At 42.0% G+C, this 11670-nt stretch overlaps 1 pseudogene; it reads right to left on the reverse strand.

The window, feature by feature from the left end:
- Window positions 1-11294, reverse strand: part of LOC130085704 (uncharacterized) — a 29301-nt pseudogene extending 18007 nt beyond the window's left edge.
- Between the last annotated feature and the right edge of the window lie 376 nt (window positions 11295-11670).

An 11670-nucleotide genomic window follows, 5' to 3' on the forward strand; every position in this document is an offset into this window, starting at 1 on the left:
ACATTGGTGAACCAAACTTATCAAACAAGTAAATGCAGCTCGTGGGCTTGTAAGCCTTGCAAAAGTTTGCATCGAGGGCTCACATCGGCCGCAAAGTTCGCTTCTGAAACCTAAAATGTCAAATGGGACACCCTATGGTCTTGTGGACTTAACGGATATGAGCACTCAGCGACCATTGTAAATACACAAGACCGTAAGTGCATGAAGTGTGTCATGTAGGACAGTGCCTGGGAAGAGAGGAGCTGAAACAATATCAAATACGGGGAAACTAATGTATTTTGCATAAAAACCTGTTCTAGAGCCCAAAAACAAAATCAAGACTTTGTGAAGCGTCATAATAGGTCCCCTTTAAAAATGTTTAAATACGTAATATTTGAATCTAATATAATTTTATACGGAATTATTCTGAATTTTTGGAAAAGCTTTTGAATTCAATCGAAACATTTGAATCGATTCTAATCAATTCTAACCTTATGCGATAATGACCTTATAATGCTACCCCAAGTTTTCAAAATGGTCTTGCAATATTAAAACCTGTCAATGTTTTTGATACCCAGCAATGCAGAATACATATTTCTGGGAAATTTTTCTTTTTCCTATGAAGTTTAGATTAGGAAAAGCCAAGTGCTTTCCAGAAGAACCTCTTGAATATATTCTCTAAAATGCGACCACACATTCCGCAAATGCAACCACTGAGCAGCAACAATTATTCACGCATTCACTATAGGTTCCTCCATAACAGGCATAATTAAATGTGGCACTGCTGTTCAATGCACGCACAGTCTAACATAACTGGGTAACTGCAGAATGGCACAATCAGTTATCAACTTGTTAACCGATACAACTATGTTACAACCTTTCTACAGTAACTTCACTGCGCTCAAGGAGGGAAAGCTTGCAAACTCATTTAAGCCAGTTGCACACAGTTTGTAATTTGTCAGAGACCATGTAAAGATGTCTGTAATATCGATCATTAAAAAGCATTACGTCCAAATTGCAGACAGGTTATCTGGTTTCACCTCTGACTTCTTGAATCACTGAATGTGCTTCAGGCTGGCGGCCTCATGGGAGGAATTCTCATGAACCTTTTGTTGCATTTGAACATTTTTCAGGGTTTGTTGTCCACGCACCCTCCAGGAAACCATCAGCGAGAAGCAGTAAATCAATAGGATCGCCACAAGGGCAAATGACAACCCGGTTAGTTTAGCTGCCTGCTTCATTTCACAACATGTGGTCTGCTCCTCTGAACTAAAACCTGATTCAGGGGGCAAAAATATTTTCCTGCAGTAAATCAGATTTGATAGTGGGGTGTCTAAGCTGGTTATGAGGCCAGTTCTGACCCTTTTGTACTGGCAGGTAAAAAAGCACAATGTCTCCCACATTAGTGGGCTTGAATAGGCTAGTCTACAACTTTAACCACTAGTTGGCGCTGTTGGAAGCCATCAAGTACTCAAGCGCTCAATGACCATAATGATGCGCTTGTTTTTCTTACCGCAAACCAGCGAAGCATGACTGCATTTTATAAATACATGAAGTTACGCATATACTGTTCGACGTCAAAGACGTGGATGTTTAATGTTTATAATATTTTATTATGGCTATAAATACCAAGCCCGTAACCATCTTTAAGATTGGGGGAGGACATTGGGGTCTTTTTATTTAAAGGAATTATTTAAAGGATTAAAAAGGATTTAAGGGAATAAAGAAAAACAAAAGTTATAGGTCTAATTGTAGATGTGAAGTAATCAATTTCAATTATTTGAAAACTATTTTATTTTAAAAAATATGCAAGCATTCACTCTTATTTGAATGTCTAATATGTTGAAAAAGCTAAAAATGTATATTGTTTATGTTGTCACAATGCTGTCATTTAATAATATAAATGACAGCATATTTCAGTTCAAAACTGGTGAAATTTCATAAAAACGTTGCATCATTGGATATGACTATCGGTTGCTGAACATTGCTATCAAAAAACATTGTCAAATATTAAATGTTTAGCTGCATTATTCTCACTGCAAAAACGAAAGCATCTTGCTGGAGTTCACACTCGTCTTCTGTGAACATCTCAATCATTTTAGCATTGTCGCAGTTAGACTCAGATCAGCCTAAAAGTGTTACTCACAAATGTTACGTTTCAGAGCCATACAGCAGAGCAGCATCAAGAATAGACACACACATCATGAAAAAATCGTACATATTTAATACAGGTCATTACTGTGAAAATAGCAACAGATGTAACATTTTATTAAATACTATTTGATCCTAAAGGTAAATTAATTGATCGGCATTAACTTAGATTAAACCTAGATTATGAGAATTATTGCAATGGATCTTGAAGAGAGTGGATAATGTGCACACTACACACCTCTGGGGTCCTTCAAACTGGAACATAAGAAAGAAAGAACAAAATACAAATCTAACTGCAATATGAATTATGCATACACAGTGAAACTCAATTATGAACGTTACTTATCTGATTTCCTGGTTCTGTGACAGCAAAGTTCAATTTCCTTTCCCTCGCGTACACTTCATAGTTTTCCATTCTGAGATCTGTAACATTTACAATTAAAAATACGCTCTCCCAGGACATGTGTGTCTCCAGCCACGTTCAGTTCAGTTCAATAGCTGTGTAAAGTTCATCAATAATGAAATGAAATGAGTCAAATTTTAGCTATTAAGCAGCTCTGTAGAATACAGTGATGTCATCGTCCAGGGCTGCGTTTCCCAAAAGCATCGTCAGTTGATTGTAGAGGCCATTCTACGATCAATTTTAGGCTTACGATGCTTTTGGGAAACGCAGCCCAGCTCGGTTAAGTTCTCATCCAACAGTGTCTGTGCTCAAGTCAATAATAATGCTGAATATTAAGTATATGAATGTTTTATATTTAGATAGATTTGCGGTGCTTATGGCCTCTTGCTTGTGAAGGGTTCGGCCCAAATGTTTACTAGAAGGCATGAGGTCCTAGTATCCATAATCTATATATGTATACTGTGTATATGTACAGTTTTGTTGCTGTAGTGTGTAGAGTGTCGCAATGAGACCAAGACATTCACAAACAACCTTTACAGTGAACACGGGAAATCTCTCGCTGTAAAACGTGACTTGCGAACGACAGGTAAGAAGAATAGTGTTTGGAATGCTTTTTACAGAAACTTTGTGGGGAAAAAAGAAAAAGGGTTGATGAAGTTGTGTTATGCTGCCGTCTTAGGTCAGCTCGCTTTCTGATTTGTCATCGTTTCGTTCCACGTGACAATCTACAGAGCGTGCGCGTGTGTACAGGATTTCTGATGGAACATGTTGGATACAGATTCAGTCACTCTTAACACCACAGGAAAATCTGATCAAATAATTTGTAGAACCATTAAGATAATCGGGACTTTACCTAGGATTGTCAGAAGGGGAAAACTGGGCCCAAAATCAGACCGAGTATCTTGCAGACATGCGGGTGTAAATGCAGAACTAAGTTTGAATACTTGGGAATGCAATAATGTTGTATCGAGAGGATCAATCCTGACATAAAAACATCGTACCAAAACTTTTAACTAGCAATTTTATTAAATGAACTGACAGCTCTCATTTAAACAGAGTAGAAACAAACACACTATATAAAAGACGCACAGCTAAATGTGACATTTATTATAATGGGTTATGTTATGTTATGTTATGTAATGTAATGTCTTATGTAAGATTTTTTTTTTATGTTCTGTAATTGTTAATAAATGTTAAATAAAAACAATCTGCTATTTTGCAGTTTAGGCCTATTATGGTAAAACAATTCTGACTTTTAATTGTAACATTGAATGCTATAATTACTCATTTTATCCCCAGAAAAAAAAAGAAAAAAAAAATCTAGTTAATAGAGACATCAGTATCAGTATTGGGATCAGTGACACTAGCATTCATTCATAGTACTTATTAAAAATATGTAATTAAACAAATATTTAAAATATACTGTCTTTATGTTGTCTACAATAATTTGGAGATTCAATGTGAAAATATATTTGTATTATTTTATTTTTTCATTACAATGTTGTGTGTGACTAATTGCGATTGCTTACAGAAAAATTTGCAATTAATTAGATTAGTATTTTGTTTATAAGAATATTAAAATACTTGCTTTATATAAACTGGTAATTTAACTTTTCAATTGAGAACAATGAAAAAGTGCATGGAAAATGATGACCACCTCTGCTAAAAAACAAAAAAGAAAAACATTACCTATCTTATGTCTTAAATGTAGCATAAAAGTATGGCTTATTTGATTATGTTTGGTCATGCAGGATCTCACTGATTGGTTCTGCTAACACCATGCTTCCTAATCCACATAACCATATATGTTATATATATATATGTATATCAGTGGTGGGCCGTCAGGGCCAGCAAGGCCTTCTCTGCTGGCCTAAACACTATCAGAATCACTGACTTGCACTTTAATATATTTTTTCCATGAATGAGTATTAAATTATTCCCAATAGTTCATTCTCTTAATTTTATAGCTTTTCTCTTGGTTGCGCTGCTTCCAGTAGTGTATGATTATTTTAGCGCTTTTATCCAATCATATTTCAGCCATCATGCGTTGCCAGGGTCAAAGAAATCTGCCTTCAGGCCTTCAGAATCGACAGTGCGGGCGCCTGTAGCTTACAATGAATGGCAATGAAACCGTTGCTTTACCCAATCAGATAAGCAGTCAGATTTAATCAGCCAATCAGATTTCGATTTGACTGCAGCGGGGCCATCTAGCAGGCGTACAATAGCGTCAGCATTTTCACGTTCTTTGATTGGATGCTCAGAGCGCGTACTATTACTGGTAGTCAGTAGGCTATCCGCATCTGTAGCGAACTGCAAACTAAAATATATTCCTGTAGATTTAATAGTTTTTCAACCCACAAATTAATGTTTCTTTCCCTCCTGGACCCCCAGCAGGATCCAACCTACCGGAAAAAATCCCTTATTCAGCCTGAGCTTAACGCAGAGTCACGGAACACTGCTCGATCTGTCCGGGTAAACACTAACTAATGTAAGTTATGCCACGAATGATTTTGAAGGCAAAAGTCCCGCTGATCTCATTGCTTTCGTTCAAAACTCTGTGTGAGAGCATGGGACAGCTGTAACGTTACACATCGGCAGGTTATGCGGTGACTGTGTCCACTGCTTCAGTCGAGCAGACACTCTCTAAAGCGAAATAAAACTTGTGCTAGAAATATGACGGGACTCGACTTTCAGCATTAGACTCGTCATTGTTGGAACTGAAATGCACAGATAACCTGTACAACAGAGTAATTTAAGTCTTCTTGAGGAAAGAAATAAGGATGGATTTTGTGTAAAAAACAATCAGTAGTTTTTGTGAGTAACTTATAATGCTTTTTTCCCCGTGGTGAATATGATTTTCTTCTTAATTTTTCTTTTAAATGTATGATCGAAACGTGATTTTTTTTCAAACATCCATACTATTGTAACCTCTGAAAAAGGACTATTGTAACCATTGAACGACAAGATAAGGGAGGCTCCGTTTCTGAACTTATAATCCGAACGCAAGAACAACTGTACACAAACGCACCAGCCGAACTCACGCGCTCGTTTCTCTCTACCGGCCTTTTCCAAACTCACCGCATTAACCCAATAACTGCCGGTGCAAAATAAAAACAACAATTATAGAGAGTCTTTTGCGCTGTTACACTATTAAAAGTTATTAATTCAGGTAGGACAGAAGGCCTAGGTGTGAAATGCACGGCCCGCCACTGATGTATATATATGTTTGTACCCTAGCCTGCAAACTCCCTGATGTGCAATAATGAAAACTTATTTTTACCCGTCCTCCTCCCCAGCACCACCTGTAAAGAATTGCTACGAGGGCTCTTGCTTATTCTTGCAGCAGCATGTCCTTTATGTATGTTATTTTAACTAAGCTGAACAAATTCTTGTATTTGCTCAGCAGCGTAGTAGATCTCATCCAACAAAATAAAGCATATGTACATTCCATGTCCCATGACAATAAATGCTGGTAGCATAATTCACTTTGAGTTGTCATGACTAAACTGGTTTTGAATGTAAAACAGACGCATCAAGATTCTTCAAAAATTCACCTTATTTTTTTTACAGGAAAAAGAACAACATACGGGTTTGTAATGCCATGATGATAAATAAATAATGACAGAACTGTTATTTTGCTTGAACTATTCCTTCTGTGACTAGACAGAAGTGTCCAAATTTCAGTTTGCTCTGGTAACTCCTAACCACTGGCAATTTACCGCTAGCCTTGCTTCAAGGGCCTTCATCTTATCACTTCCCTGCCGATGTATTGACCTGGCACATAAATAGTGCCACCCACTCAGCCTTACCTTTAATGACCACATGCCAGTAGCCGCACTATGTAGGGGAATAAGACTGCAAATTGAACTTTGCATCGGATGTGGAGAGCAAGTCATTCTGGTTATTTCTGTGTTTCAACTCCTTATGAGGTTGTTAGCACAGAAAGACGATTATTGTGCATCCACTGGAGATGGAAATGTATAAGACGACATAATTGTATTGCTTCCTCTGAATGCCACTTGCAAATAAGCAAAATATGTTGAGCTTAAAATAAGAGCTCCATTCAAAACACTCAACCTTTAGATAATTCAATGATAAATTGCCATGGGTTATTGAAAAGATGGACTGTGGAATTAAAATATTTATTTAGTAAGGCGTATGCTAGGAAATGTTTTGTCGAAGGACGGTTGCATTGATAAAAACATTTTAAGCCTAAATTTGTTTACTTCGGTAGAGGATGCAGTAGTGTTACCAAGGCTACGCTTATGAACTGTAAAAGAGTAGTACATTGTCAAATTACTTTTAAGAGCTCACCGATGGCTGAACTATTGCTCTCAAAAACCTTCAGACTATTCAATCTCACAGACCCATTGCTGGCATGAGATAAGATGAAGAATCCATGCGGCTGTGGCTAATCTCGAGCTTCCACCCGTTCTCGGGTATAGGATTTCAATGCTGCCATTTTCTCTGTGCGTCAGGTATTATTGTGGAAGTTCCTTAGCGGAAAAGCTTTTTTTTTTCTTATTTACGTCTAAAAATTAAGTACTGTAGCATCACCGTATGATTAAAATATTAACTTTTTTCTCTTGAATGGGTAGACAATCCAAAAATGTACCCATTCTCCACCATATTTGCTTGACACACAAGAACAATCCTCAATGGTTCTTGCGGAAGCTCGAAAGTGATTGTGTGACACAAGAGAATAAATATCATTGGTTCTCACGTGTCAAGCAAGCACGTTGGATTTTCTGTTTACCATATTTGTTGTGCAAATATGCTACAAACCCCAAACTAACATTTTGAAAGCACCAATGCATATTTTTTTCAAAACACGGACTTCCAACTCAAGTTCCATCTTCTGTTGTACTGACAACACATTTACAGGCAATCAAACATACTGGCATACAATGTGTTTATTGGGACGATGTTTATGTTGTCTTCTTCACAGTTTTAGAAACTGCCTTTCTAAACTACTGTGGCCGAGAGAGCTCAACGCGCTGCAACTGAAAAAAAACACACACATGCAAATAGAAAAACACCCGCAAATTAAGAAAACATCTTCATCAGTTTCACAACACGTGTGCTCCAAATACTCACAACACAACCAAATACAGGAACCCGCTGCAAATACAGACCACAACGGAAATGTTTCCACGGGACCCCAATAAGTGACAAACCCGGCTGGGACGTGCTTATAGCTCAAAGTCTACTTTATTTATTTTATTCTTATTTTCAAAACATATGTTTATGACATACAACTTTGTATACAATATACAAAGTCGTCAGAATACTAATGAGAAAAAAACAATGAGCTGAAAACTAAAATAAATAAATGCATTAAAAAGAAAGAGAAAAAGAACAAGAGGGAAATATGTTAATCTATACACCAGTTACATTGTACAAATGTTGTCATGTTATGTTTAAATACATTTCATAAGAAATGTTAGGTAATGCAGGGTCCAAAGATGAGATGGAAAGTTTTAAAGTTGAGACACTCACACATAGATAGCCTATACAACACATATTTTAAAAACTTTTTTTGTATAAAATGTATATTTATTTGCAACAGTTATGTTAACAGCAATAATAAGATATTTCTGGTAATAACAGCTATACAGCTGATGGACACAGTGCTGCGTTGTCATGGGAACATCCCAGGTGAAAATAATGAGGAAATTACGTTGTCTTTCGTTGCTCCCTTCACCAAGTGCGTTCCAAACAGCTACATAATACACACGTGCCGTGCTCACACCAAAGTCCCCACTTCAAGGTCTCTGCCGTCTGCCCTCAGAAGGGAGTAGGACATAGGGATGCTCACGAGCAATAAGCACATCCCAGCTGGGTTTGTCACTTATTGGGGTCCCCTGGAAACATTTCCGTTGTGGTCTGTGCTATTTACTGCACTTTTCTGTATTCGGTTGTGTTGTGAACTTTTGCAGCTCGTTATTGTATTTGGTTGTGTTGTGAGTATTTGGAGCACACATGTGTTGTGAAACGGATGAAGATGTTTTCTTAATTTGGGGTTGTTTTTCTATTTGCATGTGTTTTCTTCAGTTGCAGCACGTTGAGTTCTCTCGGCCACCGTACTAAACTGACATCACAGTTCAGGATAGTTCCCATGGCTGTTTTGAATGAATCTGGCAACATTTAAGATATTTTTGAGTTTGTCTCGGGAGTTTGCTCAGGCTGATAAACACCTTCAAACTACTATTAGTCTGTTCTAATGATGTAATAAGTGTGTGTTGCTCTGATGCTCCGCCTTCTTTGACATGGAAATCAATTCTGGTTCTGTTCATTCCAATAAGGTGAGATGCAAGTAAAAACACTGCCAAACTGCTTTGTGGTATAAATTGAAGATGGGTGAGATGGAGACCCCAGTGCAAGTGAAGGGCTCACGGACAGGGACGACAGAAAGTCAAAGGCGATGCCGCTGGCTTAAGGGATAGAGGCACTGACAAGGGCCTGGCAGAATGGGGTGACATCGGTGGCAATGAAGACCAAGAAGGAGCTGAAGTGAAGGGGGAACCAGGTGGAGCTGAACGGGTGAAGGGGTGAGGTCGGAGTTAGGAAGTCCGCTGTGGAACAAGAGACCCAGGTGGAGCCAGAGGGACGAGGGATCACAGTGGAGATGATGGAGGACAGAGCGTACGGGCTGACAGGCCGTGGTGGAGTCATGGGCATGGAGGTCCACTGTGAAGCCAGGGGATCCATCTTGCAGAGCCAAGCTGGTGGAGAGGAGACCCAACGGCAGAGATGGAGAGCTAGATGAGCTGTGCGACACCAGCAGAGGACTGAAACAGCAGAGGACTGAACCAGCAGAGGACTGAACCAGCAGAAAACTGAACCATCAGAGGACTGGACCAACAGAGGACTGGACCAGCAGAGGACTGAACCAGCAGAGGACTGGACCAGCAGAGGACTGAACCAGCAGAAAACTGAACCAGCAGAGGACTGGACCAGCAGAGGACTGAACCAGCAGAGGACTGAACCAGCAGAGGACTGGACCAGCAGAGGACTGAACCAGCAGAGGACTGGACCAACAGACGACTGAACCAGCAGAGGACTGAACCAGCAGAGGACTGAACCAGCAGAGGACTGGACCAACAGAGGACTGAACCAGCAGAGGACTGGACCAGCAGAGGACTGAACCAGCAGAGGACTGGACCAGCAGAGGACTGAACCAGCAGAGGACTGAACCAGCAGAGGACTGGACCAACAGAGGACTGGACCAGCAGAGGACTGGACCAACAGAGGACTGGACCAGCAGAGGACTGAACCAGCAGAGGACTGGACCAGCAGAGGACTGCACCAGCAGAGGACTGGACCAGCAGAGGACTGAACCAGCAGAGGACTGGACCAGCAGAGGACTGCACCAGCAGAGGACTGGACCAGCAGAGGACTGGACCAGCAGAAGACTGGACCAGCAGAGGACTGGACCAGCAGAGGACTGAACAAGCAGAGGACTGGACCAGCAGAGGACTGCACCAGCAGAGGACTGGACCAGCAGAGGACTGGACCAGCAGAGGACTGAACCAGCAGAGGACTGGAACAGCAGAGGACTGAACCAGCAGAGGACTGAACCAGCAGAGGACTGGACCAGCAGATGACTGAACCAGCAGAGGACTGGACCAGCAGAGGACTGAACGGACCAGCAGAGGACTGAACCAGCAGAGGACTGGACCAGCAGAAGACTGGACCAGCAGAGGACAGAACCAGCAGAGGACTGGACCATCAGAGGACTAAACCAGCAGAAGACTGAACCAGCAGAGGACTGGACCAGCAGAGGACTGAACCAGCAGAGGACTGAACCAGCAGAGGACTGGACCAACAGAGGACTGGACCAGCAGAGGACTGGACCAGCAGAGGACTGAACCAGCAGAGGACTGAACCAGCAGAGGACTGAACCAGCAGAAGACTGAACCAGCAGAGGACTGGACCAACAGAAGACTGGACCAGCAGAGGACTAGACCAACAGATGACTGGACCAGCAGAGGACTGGACCAACAGAAGACTGGACCAGCAGAGGACTGGACCAACAGAGGACTGGACCAGCAGAGGACTGAACCAGCAGAGGACTGAACCAGCAGAGGACTGGACCAGCAGAGGACTGAACCAGCAGAGGACTGGACCAGCAGAGGACTGAACGGACCAGCAGAGGACTGCACCAGCAGATGACTGGACCAGCAGAGGACAGAACCAGCAGAGGACTGGACCATCAGAGGACTAAACCAGCAGAAGACTGAACCAGCAGAAGACTGAACCAGCAGAGGACTGGACCAGCAGAGGACTGGACCAGCAGAGGACTGAACCAGCAGAGGACTGAACCAGCAGTGGACTGGACCAGCAGAGGACTGCACCAGCAGAGGACTGGACCATCATATGACTGGACCAGCAGAGGACTGAACCAGCAGAGGACTAGACCAGCAGAGGACTGAAACAGCAGAGGACTGGACCATCATAGGACTGGACCAGCAGAGGTACTGAACCAGCAGAGGACTGGACCAGCAGAGGACTGAAACAGCAGAGGATTGAACCAGCAGAGGACTGAACCAGCGGAGGACTGGACCAACGGAGGACTGAACCAGCAGAGGACTGGACCATCATAGGACTGGACCAGCAGAGGACTGAACCAGCAGAGGACTGGACCACCAGAGGACTGAAACAGCAGAGGACTGAACCAGCAGAGGACTGAACCAGCGGAGGACTGGACCAACGGAGGACTGAACCAGCAGAGGACTGAACCAGCAGAGGACTGGACCATCATAGGACTGGACCAGCAGAGGACTGAACCAGCAGAGGACTGGACCAGCAGAGGACTGAAACAGCAGAGGACTGAACCAGCAGAGTACTGGACAGAGCCAGCAGTGAGGACGGAGACAATGGGATGGGCAGTAGCCAGGGAGGGACAGGATCATCCAGTGGGTTAGTTTGAGTGCTTTTAAAGTTGGGATAAAGGTTGGCTCTGTAGAAAAGTTGATGAGCCAGTGCTCCTTGGGTGGCTCAGGAGAGGCCTACTCAAACGGCACGGACTCTGGGATGGACCTGGTGATGGGCTTCGGCCTTCCGCTCCAGACAGTATTCATCGTCCTAGCCCGCAGAGTCCCAAATGGCATGAGAGATTTTAGAGCTTAATTTTA

The sequence above is a fragment of the Rhinichthys klamathensis genome, unplaced genomic scaffold (genome assembly GCF_029890125.1).
Source record: "Rhinichthys klamathensis goyatoka isolate OS25496 unplaced genomic scaffold, OSU_Roscu_1.1 h1tg000087l_1, whole genome shotgun sequence".
Classification (NCBI taxonomy): Eukaryota; Metazoa; Chordata; class Actinopteri; order Cypriniformes; family Leuciscidae; genus Rhinichthys; species Rhinichthys klamathensis.